Raw genomic sequence first — 11560 nt, 5'->3', positions numbered from 1 at the left:
AGGAGGTAAGGCATGTTCTAGATGTGAAGAAAAATTGGATTTCAACAGGTGGTTGGGAGGTGAAGGTTTTGTAACAACTTTTATAGATAAAACTTGGAAGGTCACAAAAGGAGCCCTGGTAAAAGCAAAAGGAGAAAAGGTTGGTACATTATATTTATGAAATGGTATTTATAATTATGTTAATGCTTTAACATCTATAGGGGAAGATATGGAATTGTGGTATCATAGGCTAGGGCACATGAGTGAGAAGGGGATGTAGATTCTTCACTCAAGAAATTTGTTGCCAGGTTTGAAGCATGTTGATTTAAAATTCTGTGAGAATTGTGTTTATGGAAAATAGAATAGAGTCAGAGTCCTCAGAGTTGGGAAAGAAAAAAAGAGCGAAAAATTAGAGCTTGTGCATACATATGTATGGGGACCTGCTCGGGTATCATCTCTTGGTGGCTCTCGTTATTATGTTACTTTTATTGATGATGCAACCAGAAAAACCTAGATTTATTGTATTCGAAATAAATATGATGTAATTTATACTTTCAAGAAATGGAAAGCTTTGGTTGAAAATGAGACAGAAAAAAGGTTGAAGTGTCTCAGATTAGACAATGGAGGTGAATATTGCAACAAAGAGTTTGATAAGTATTGTTCAGAGAATGGGATTCGTAGAGAGAAGACAGTTCTAGGAACACCACAAGAAAATGGTGTGTCAGAAAGGATGAACAAAACAATCATGGAGCATGCAAGGTGCATGAGATTGCATGCAGGATTGTCTTTACAATTTTGGGAAGATGCTGTAGATACTGTTGTTTATCTAATAAACAGAGGGCCTTCAATTTCCTTGGATGATGGTATTCCATAGGAGGCATGGACAGGTAAAAAGGTAAACTACTCATTTTTAAAGACTTTTGGTTGTGAAGCCTTTGTCCACATTAATATAGAAAATAGAACAAAGCTCGAGGAAAAATCAAAGAAATGTACCTTTATTGGATATGGTGTTAATGATTTTCGTTATCGCTTTTATGATTATGAAAAACAAAAAATCATTAGAAGCAGAGATGTCATATTCAATGAAAAGTTCTTGTATAAGGATCGGTTGTAGGAAAAGAAACAAGAAAAAGAAAACAGAGAATACACAGTGCTTTATGAGGTCACTGAAAAAGTGATGGTGCCTAAAAATCATAATGATCAACAACCAGAACAACAAGAACAACCACAACAACAACAAACATTTCAAACACCTGGAAGTGGTGTTAGAAGATCTACCAAGATAAGTAAACCCCCTGAACGATACTCTCCTTCATTATATTATGCATTGTTGATTGATTCTCATGAACCAGAATGTTATGAAGAAGCAGTGCAAGTAGAAACTAGGAAGAAGTGGGAGCAAGCCATGAAAGAAGAGATGGAATCCTTAACACATAACCAAACTTGGGACTTAGTCAGGTTGCCTGCAGGTAAAACAACATTGTAGAATAAATGGGTTTACAAGTTTAAGGAAGAAGATGAAGGTAGAAAAAGGTATAAAGCTAGACTTGTGGTGAAGGGGTTTGCACAGAAAAAGGGTATAGACTTTGATGGGATATTTTCTCCTATTGTTAAAATGACTTTAATCAGAACTATTTTAAGTCTAGTAGTAGCTGAAGATTTGCATCTTGTTAAATTAGATGTAAAGACAATCTTTCTCCATGGGGATTTGGAGGAAGAGATATATATGCAGCAACCAAAAGGATATGAGGTAAAAGGGAAAGAGAAAATATTGTGTAGGTTGAAGAAGAGCTTGTATGGCTTAACATAGGCTCCAAGGCAGTGGTATCTAAAATTTGACAGGTTTATGTCTGAACAAGGTTATACTAGATGTCACTTTGACCATTGTGTTTATCTCAAAAGGAAAAATGATGGTAGCTATATTATATTGTTATTGTATGTAGATGACATGCTTGTTGAAGGTTCTAACATGCAGGAAATAAATGTGCTCAGAAGAAAATTGGCGAACTCATTTGCAATGAAGTATTTGGGTGCCGCAAAACAAATCCTTGGTATGAGAATAACTTGAGGCAGGAAGAATCGAAAATTAACATTGTCTCAGAGTGAGTACATAGAAAAGGTGTTGAAAAGGTTTAATATGAAGAATGAAAAACCAGTTAGTATACCTTTGGCTAGCCATTTCAAACTAAGGAAATGTGTCCCAAGACTCAGGAAGAAATTGATTATATATCTAAAGTCCCATATGCATCAGGAGTTGGAAGCTTAATGTATACAATGGTTTGCACAAGGCCTAATATTGCACATGCAGTGGGAGTTGTAAGAAGGTACATGAACAATCCAGGAAAAGAACATTGGATGGTGGTGAAGTGGATTCTCAGGTATTTGAGAGGTACAACAAATCAAGCGTTATTCTTTGGTGATTCAAACATTGCTCTACAAGGATATGTTGATACAGATATGGCGAGTGATAGAGATAACAATAGGAGCACAATAGGGTATGTGTTTATTGTAAGTGGAATAACTGTCAGTTGGGTTTCAAAACTGCAAAGTTTTGTTGCACTCTCAACAACGGAAGAAGATTATGTTGTACTATAGAGGCTAGTAAGAAATGATTTGGTTACAAAGGTTTCTGGATGAATTGGGTAAGAAGCAGGAGTTGGTCAAGTTACACAGTGACAACCAGAGTGCCATACATCTTGCAAATAAATCTATGTTTCATTCCAAGACTAAACATATATAGCTCAAGTACCATTTCATATGGTTAGTGTTGGAAGATGGACAGTTAAAGCTGGAAAATATACACACTAGCTAGAATCCTGCAGATATGTTAACAAAAGTCATAGCCAGGGAGAAAATGAGATTCTGATCAGTTTCAATTGGTCTTCAAGTATGATGAAGAAGATGAGAAACAACCAGGTCCAAAGTGGAGTCATTTTCCAGCAAATGAAGCAGCGGTGGAGTTGTTATAATCAGTATCCAAGTCAGAGATTTTGGGTGTGGAGCGTGATTATCTTCTTTATTTAGAGGTATCACCACATTGGACCCCAGTTCATAATGTGGTGGAAATGCCACCCATAAAATGTATGCTACCAGGGGGCATGACGATGTTTATTGTGAGCCCCCCCTCCCCCCCTCAGGCGGGGAATCATGAGCAGTGCCCCCAAAGCTAAAAATAGATGTAAAATTGCCTTGTAAAATATTGTAATTTCGTAGCCAATCTAGGTCGTTCATTAGGAGGAGATCTGACCGTAGAAGTTATGTTTAATTTATGGTTTTTTGCCCTAGAAGGAAACCCCTCGCTATATATGAGGGAATTGTATTGTGTCTATGTAGATTTGTATTTTGAGTGAGAAAGAGAGAGTAGATTGTGTGAGAGCGAAGAGGGAATTACAGCGGATCTGCTGTAGGTTGTGTCTCTTCATTTTGTTGGATAATCTAAAAGGAAGGATTGGCTGTTTCTCTGTGGATGTAGCCCAAATTGGGTGAACCACGTATATTTGTGTCTCTCTTGTTTTATGCATTTTCAGTGTTTATATTTATGTAATATATTTTATGTGTTCCATTGCTCTATAATATATAATTTTCTAACAGGGGGAATGAGATTACTGGGAAACTGCTAGAAACTTGCAACTTCAAAATCCAATACCCTAAGTGAAAACATCTTTATGTAACAATATGAAAACTGGGGTGAACTGAAAAAGATGTATTGAAAAGCATAGTAATATGCACCTGATGGATACTCTGATATGAAGAACGTGCCCAAAAATGAAAATACCAACTAAATGGAATGCAGAGCATGATGATGTAGATGAAGATATCTTTATCCCAACATCATTGATGGTTTTGTGAAAGGAGGTCATGGGTTCCTTAATGAACCACTAGAAAAATGACAAAAATGGTTATATATAAGGGTAGTGGGCCCATATTCCACCTCATTTTTACTTTGCTGACATGGACTCTAGAGCGGATCCCACCAACCTTTTCAGCTGTTGTGGTCATCTCGTGCACCTGGGTAGCACACAGTTAGATTTAGGTTTAGCCAATGTGAAACCCCCTTTTTGAAATTAGTAGTTTAGGGTAGGTAGGTCATACAAGATGGCATGTATAGGCCTTTTTAGGGAAAAATGTAGAAACCATACGGGCGACTAGAAGATAGTTGTGTTATGTCACGTGCATTAGGAGTGTATAGATGCATAAGATGCACGGGTAGGGTGAGAATAGTCGTGCAATGCACACAAGTGTGTAGAAAAAAGACATGATACCTTCAAGCTAAAGGTCTCATGGATAAAAAGGTAACAGTTTTGTCGTGTGTGTGACTATATGCAAAACAAGTGTGAAGGTCTTCTGCCGAGAACCTCATGGGTAAAGGTCTAATAGTTACACATATTGCATGACTATAAAGGGGAAAAGTGTGTGACACTTGCATGCCTATATGAATAATAGGTGCATGATCATGTGCTTGTTTAGGGAAAAAACACATGAGCTACCAAAGATTAAGATTTTTAGTATTGGGGTTAATTTTTTTTAATTTTTAATTTTATCCTTTGGATAGGATGGCTTCAGGGCAAGATCATGAATGGGATAGGATATGTGCAATGATGGTTGTTGATGCATAAACTCACGTCCATCTTACTAGGTGGGGGTTACTTAAGTGTGTTCAAAACCCCTTGTTGAGTTTGTAGGAGTATTTATTGTGATATTTGATTAGTTTATGGAGGCTTGAGCGACAAGTGTTCCAGTTTCGAGGCACAAATGTAGTGCTCACCATTGAGGTGGACATATACTTTTTTATAGGGTTATTACCTCAGGGCAAGGTGCTACCAACATACCTTCCTTCTAGAGGGGTGGCATTGCCAACATGGACTGGAGAGCACTATGGGCGAAACCCATTTAAGTAGGGGAGATCTGGATTGCATCAATACTAGATTTGAAAGTGTAGGAAACAACAAGGATGATAATGTGGTTTGTGGGGTCATCATCCCATAATCATATCAGAGGGAACCATATTGTTGTGTTGGATAGGGTGTGGGTGGGAACCTTCATTGATTGGGAAGGTTTCCTCCATTAGAGGATGATAATGCAACTTATGCAGTTGGCCCATGGTCGGACCAACAAGTTTTTCTATGCTAGTGTGTTACGTAGAATCCTTTATGAGAGAGTTGCGATGTTGCAGTGAGTGATACAAGTGTTACCCAGGTCATTGAGGGAGCCCCAGATTCAAAGGTGGTCACCTTTGATGGCCCAAGTAGGTCTGGGAGAGGTAGGTCAACACTGGACACCCATAGTTGAGTGTTGGTTTGATTCCAACCCTCAACTGATTCTACAATATCCTTATCGTAGGTTGGATTTTACAGGCAATCTTGAGATGGGATAGCCCCTAGGCAATGCTTGGGGCCCTAAAGGTATGTGTGTATTATTTCAACATTTTATTATTTATATATGTTTTGGTTTTATGATGTATATTATGTTGATATGATGTATGTTTTCTTACATATGTTGGTCCACACGAGCACCCTTTGGGCAGGTTGGTAGGGGTTGATCCTCAGTGGCCTGGTGAGGCTAGCACTTCTACAGGGCAGTGACGTTGGAGGGATGATAGAGGGGAGGAGACTCCAATGTGGAGGCCATGACTAGATATTGGTGGGCCTGCAGCGAAGGGTCAGGTTGCAACACTCCAAGCAGAGGTTGAGATGTTGTGGACCTGGGCAAAGGCTATTGAGAATCCATGGGATTGTGTAGCATATCTTGTCCAGGGGATGCCTGAAGTTGGATGGGCGATGCTAGGGGAGGAGGTCATTGAGATGAAAATTGCTCGGGATAGAGAGAGGTACCCGATCATCCGCCATTTGGTAGTGGTGGTGGCTACTACATGACTGATCTTAAATCAAGCATTGGGTGAGGAAGGAGGGCCTCCAATAGATGGTGCAGTGTGAGCAAGTGGTGTAGGGGATATTGAGCCCCAACCTTAGATGTAGGATTTACATGTGCCATGGGAAGCACCCTTTATGAGGTTGCTCCCCTTTTTTTATGACTCATTTTTCTTGCTATGACCACCAAATGTACATATATTTTTTGGATGATATATATCTATATATCTATATATATATATATATATATATATATATATATATATATATATATATATATATATATATATATATATATATATATATATATATATATATATATATATATATATATATATATATAGATGTGTGTGAGGTATTTTTTGTAGCTCTCATGATGTGTCTCTAGGCAGTATGCATGTATACATGTGATGTACTTTGTCTTTTATTGATGATAAGCTATTATGCTTTATGTGTCTCAATGATGATATATATATGTGATGCATGCCAATTTAGGATGTGATTAGCCATGTGGTCAACTATATGATTTCGATTTCTTAGTATATGTGAAAATGTGATATGATCAAAACCATGTGTTAAACTTTGTGCATGTAGGTATTTCCAAAAAAGGGAAGGGTCACGTACCCTAAAGGTTCTGTTTAGTTGTGAGACGACGAGCTTTGAATCAAGGAAGACGTGAAGATGACTTATACCTAACTAGGATGCATCAGCCAAGAGACCTATGATGACATCATATTTGGCTTGATTATTAGGGGTTGTACTAATGTAGAGGTTGTTCAATTGGAGAATTGTCTAATCAAGAGAGTATATGGCCCAGGCTGGTGCAACAAGATTTTGCGACCATCAAGAAGCATCATCAGCAAACCTATGGTGGTAAGCTGGCACATGATTCATCTGTGCTCAGGATGAGAGTATGGATTTTAGAATACATCCATGATGAGGTGATCATCATAAAAATAAGTCAATGTGTGTGTTTCTATATCATAAGGTTTTAAGTGAGGGTTATGGGAAGAATCTTTTAAGGTAGAGCCATTGATGGGGTCTTTGAGACAAGTTCTATCAAGATCTAAAAAACATGTAGGCACCATTTAAGTGGCAATGTTTGATGATGTAAGGTCCTTTACATAAGGTATTAAACTTTATTGGTCCCAAGGCTTCCTTGGCCATGTCATACGAAAGAAATAGATCTCCCTCTTTAAATGTGCGAGTGACATTGCGATCAAAATAGGCGTTGGTTCTGTTTTTATGGGCTTCATTGTATTGGAGTGATTTGTGTCAACTTTCATTGACGTATTCTAGTTGTACTAGTCGTTGTTCTAGGGGTGAAGTTTCTAGGAGAATCTCGATGGTAGTGCGTAAGGTAGGAATATTACACTCTATGGGGAGAACGACCTCAAAACCATATACTAGGTGGAAAGTAGTAAAGCATGTGGATGATTCTACCGATTTGCGATATTCCCACAAGGAGGAAAATAACATGTGATGCTAGTTGGTTTTGTGCTTGTTCACCATGCGTTGTAACATTTTCATGAGGACATTGTTTATAGCTTATACCTGTCTGTTCAACTGGGGGTAGTATGGGGAAGCAAACGCATGTGAGATTCCAAGGTGCTAGGATAATTATTGGAAAATCTTATTCTTGAAGTGTTTACCATGGTCTTAGACTAACTCCTTAGGAATTCCAAACCGTGTGATGACATGGTTAAAGTAAAGTTTGGCGGTAGTATTAGCAATGTTGTTGAATGTGGGCATGGCTTCATCCCACTTAGTGAAGTAGTTGATGAAGAATACTATGCACTTGTGGCCATTTTGAGATGGTGAGTTGAAAGTCATGAAGTCAATGCCCCATTTGCAAAATGGACTGGCGACGATGATTGGATGTAGAGGAGCTCTGGCTTTGTGGTTGTATCACTAACAATGTTAACACCTCTTGACTACTTGGATACAATCAGGGAAAAGTGTAGGCCAAAAGTAATCAGCACGGAGGATCTTTTGGGCAGTGGCCATTTGAGAGGTGGTTTCCGCAAGCTCTGTTATGACAATATTTTAAGAATTTTTCAACTATATCGATGGATAGGGATCGAAGAAGGATGGTGTCATTGCCTCTATTGTAAAGAATCTCTCCAATAAGGAGGTAGTGAGGGGATTGGCCGTGAATGTGCATACGATCATTGTGAGTGCACTGAAAGTTAAACTTTTGAGTTTGGAGGAAGAGGAGTATGTCACTGTACCAAGGATTATCTATGGATATAATGATCAAGTATTCATTTAGGAAAGAATCATTAATATGGGACCCTTGGCATTCTGGGGGGAGATCAATGATGACAGGGGACGCTAGTGTTCGTGGCTACTGCCCCCTGGTGGGGGAAAGGATTTTGCATTACTGCAGGTTGTTGGATTGTGCCCCCTTGCCCCCTAGCCTTTCTCATCCTTTTCAACTCTAGGATTTGAGTAGAATTATGAGTGTAATGCCCTAATTACCCACAAATATAACATGCATGGTTGGTTCGAAGACTACCTTTTTTATTTGGCTTTTTTGGGTTGTTGCTACCCTGATTTTGAGTTTGGTTCTGATTGGGGGGGATTACCCTAGTTGGTGCATGCGAAGGTTGGTTTCCCCCCCTCCCTAGGCTCCCCTTTTGATTTGTCCTTTCCTTTCTTCTTGTTAGCATTTGAGGGATTAACAGTGTTGAGGCTTTCAAATTCCTACTATAGTTGGGAGAAAGAATGTTGCACAAAATTAACCCTTGCATTAGGTTGAGGTGAGGGGTAAGTTTTTCAAGGTGTAGGAAAAGGGTAATAATTATTTCCCTATCCTGGGTTGATGTAAGGGGTTTTGGGGGTTAACACAGCCTCTGTGGTGAATGAAGGATACTAGATAGCCTATGTGGGAGGGTATGGGTTACTCGATATAGTAGGGTGATGGTTCCCCTGCGTGGGGAGGATTTTTGGAATGCACTGGATGATTACGAACATTTTTAAAGCTAGATCCCCTCTCCTTCAAAAATTTTTGTCCCTGCCAACCCAAGAAATCCTCAAATATGCTTTATGGTTGTGGGGATTTTCCATTACTTAATGGATTTAATTTTGTTAGGGTCTCCCTTAACACCCTCATGAGATACAATATGACCCAAATATTCCATATCTTGTACTCCAAAGAAACATTTGGAGGTTTTTTCATATAATTGTTTCTCCTCTAATAGTTTGAGAACCTTTTCAACATGTTGAACATGATCCATCCAAGATTTTTTGTAGATTAGTATATCATCAAAAAATACTAACATAAATTTTCTAAGGAAGGGTTTGAAAATGGAATTCATTAAACCTTGAAATGTGGAAGGTGCATTAGTAATGCCAAAAGGCATGACCAAAAATTCATAATGACCCTCATGAGTTCTAAATGTTGTTTTCAGAATGTCTTTAGTATTCATTCTAATTTGATGATATCCTAAACGAAGATCCAACTTAGTGAAGTACATTTCTCCATTTAATTCATCCAACAATTCGTCAATGATAGGAATAGGAAATTTATCTTTAATAGTGAGCTTGTTGAGCTCCCTATAATATGGACACATACGCCATGATCTGTTATGAAACCAGATCACAAAAAGATAGAAAAGATAGACCAACACCTTAGAATTCAGCCTCTTCGAGGGGGCAGCCTCCTTTACATTACATAAATGAACAATTCTTGGATGATTCAAATGACAAAACCTTCTTTCTATATATAGGAGTCTAAGGAGTCACAATATAACCCAACCGACCTAACAATAATAATATAAAGCCACAAAAATATCAATAAAGGGATTCTATGGGGCACAGTAATGACAACATGGGGACAATAGGGGCAAAACAATATTAATAAGGGATACAACTACAATAGTAATGGGGAAAAAACTAGTATTATAGGGACCTAACATGATCCATCATGCTTATGCACCAATATTAATGGAGTAGAGAAAGAACTTTGACTAGGTTGAATTATACCAACCTCTAACATTTATGCAATCATACATTCAATTTCACTCTTTTGGGCATAAGGATATCTGTAAGGCCTAATGTTTGGAGAAACACTTCCTGGAATAAAGTGAATCACATGATCATGATCACAAATAGGTGGGAGGCCTTTGGGAGTCTCAAACACCTTGGAATGATTGTCCAATACTTTTTGGAGATCTGGAGAAATAGATGATTTCGATGTTTGAACCGTTAGTGAGCATAATTTTGCAATTACTCCCCGTTTTTCTTTCTTCAGAAGCTTTTTCATGCCATTAGAGCTAATTATGTTTCCTGGTTTCCCTATGATACCCCTTAATTCAACTTTCTTTCCTTCCCAAAAAAAATTCGAGAAAAATTCTTGAAAATTGAAGGCTATCATCCCCAAAGATTGTAACCATTGGACTCCTAGTACAACATTAGCACCACCTATTGGAATAGAAAGCATTCGACTATTCAATACATATTACCCCATGGTTAGCTTGATATTATGACACTTTATAGAGAAATTTATAGTTCCTCCATTTGAAACCATCACTTGAAACTTTGGTGTTGGATATAGGAAGAAATTCAATTCCTTGGCTATCTTACAATGAATAAAATTATGGGTACTACCCGAACCAATCAACACTATTACCTTTTTATTCTTGATCTATCCTTCTATCTTGAGAGTTTGAGTGGTAATTCCTATCAATGAATTACAAGATACGGTCAAGTTCATTTCTTCTTTCTTTGGGATTGGTTCCTTGTGTATATCCTCCTCTTTTGATGTTTCTTGTTTCTTTTCTTCCTCCTCTTCATAGTCTATGTAAAATAATTTCTTTTCAGCACACTTATGACCTTTAGTGTATTTTCTATCACAACTATAACAATCCCTTTTTCTTTTTTTTCCTCCAATTTTTGTGGTGTCAACTTTGTAGGTTGGGGAAGAATAGGAGCAACAACACTTACATCTTTATATTTGTGAGTGGTAGACTTCCTTGTTGCCATAATTTTTCTTTCAACTTTTCTTGTCACCCTGAATGTCTTCTCCAGTGAATCAGGTTCCCAAAGGTGAACCTCATGTTGGTTGTTATATTTTAAATTCCATATGAAGACATAAATCCTATGCTCCTCTGGAATATCAGTTACCCTGATATTCATTTTTTGGAAGTCTTCAATGTGCCCTTCCATTGAACCCTTTTGTTTAATATTTATCAATTGGCTAAAGAAGGTGTTGCTCTTTGTATCTTCATAATGTGTTATCATTTACTCCATAAAATTTACCAGGTGACAAGTGGTTTACGAGAATAAAACCATCTATACCATACAAATTTACTGTGTTCTAAATATAAATATGCAATATGTACCTTTTGTGAGGGTTGCACATCCTATAGATAAAAATATTGCTCCATCTGAAGTATCCATGTTACCGGATCCTTGCCTTCAAACTTCCTCATATATATCTTTGGAATGTGGTGGTTCTTAATCCCACATTGGAGTCTCTAAAATCATAATTCATATTCTTTTTTTCCTTGTCATGATTTTCATGGATTACCTTGTCACCACTGAGAAGCCTTTCTTCTAGCAACTTTTCTAAACCTTCCTTCAATCCCTCTATCTTGACATTCATCATTGCTTCCATCTATGCTTTTAAACCATCATTCAAAACTCCCATGTCCCTTTTTATAGCATCTATATTAACATTCATCATGGCTTCCAATTCATTTTTTGTTACT

The sequence above is a fragment of the Pinus tabuliformis genome, chromosome 7 (assembly GCF_031772625.1).
Source record: "Pinus tabuliformis cultivar Carrire ecotype Pingquan chromosome 7, CPIR1, whole genome shotgun sequence".
Classification (NCBI taxonomy): Eukaryota; Viridiplantae; Streptophyta; class Pinopsida; order Pinales; family Pinaceae; genus Pinus; species Pinus tabuliformis.
This window is presented reverse-complemented; position numbering follows the sequence as displayed.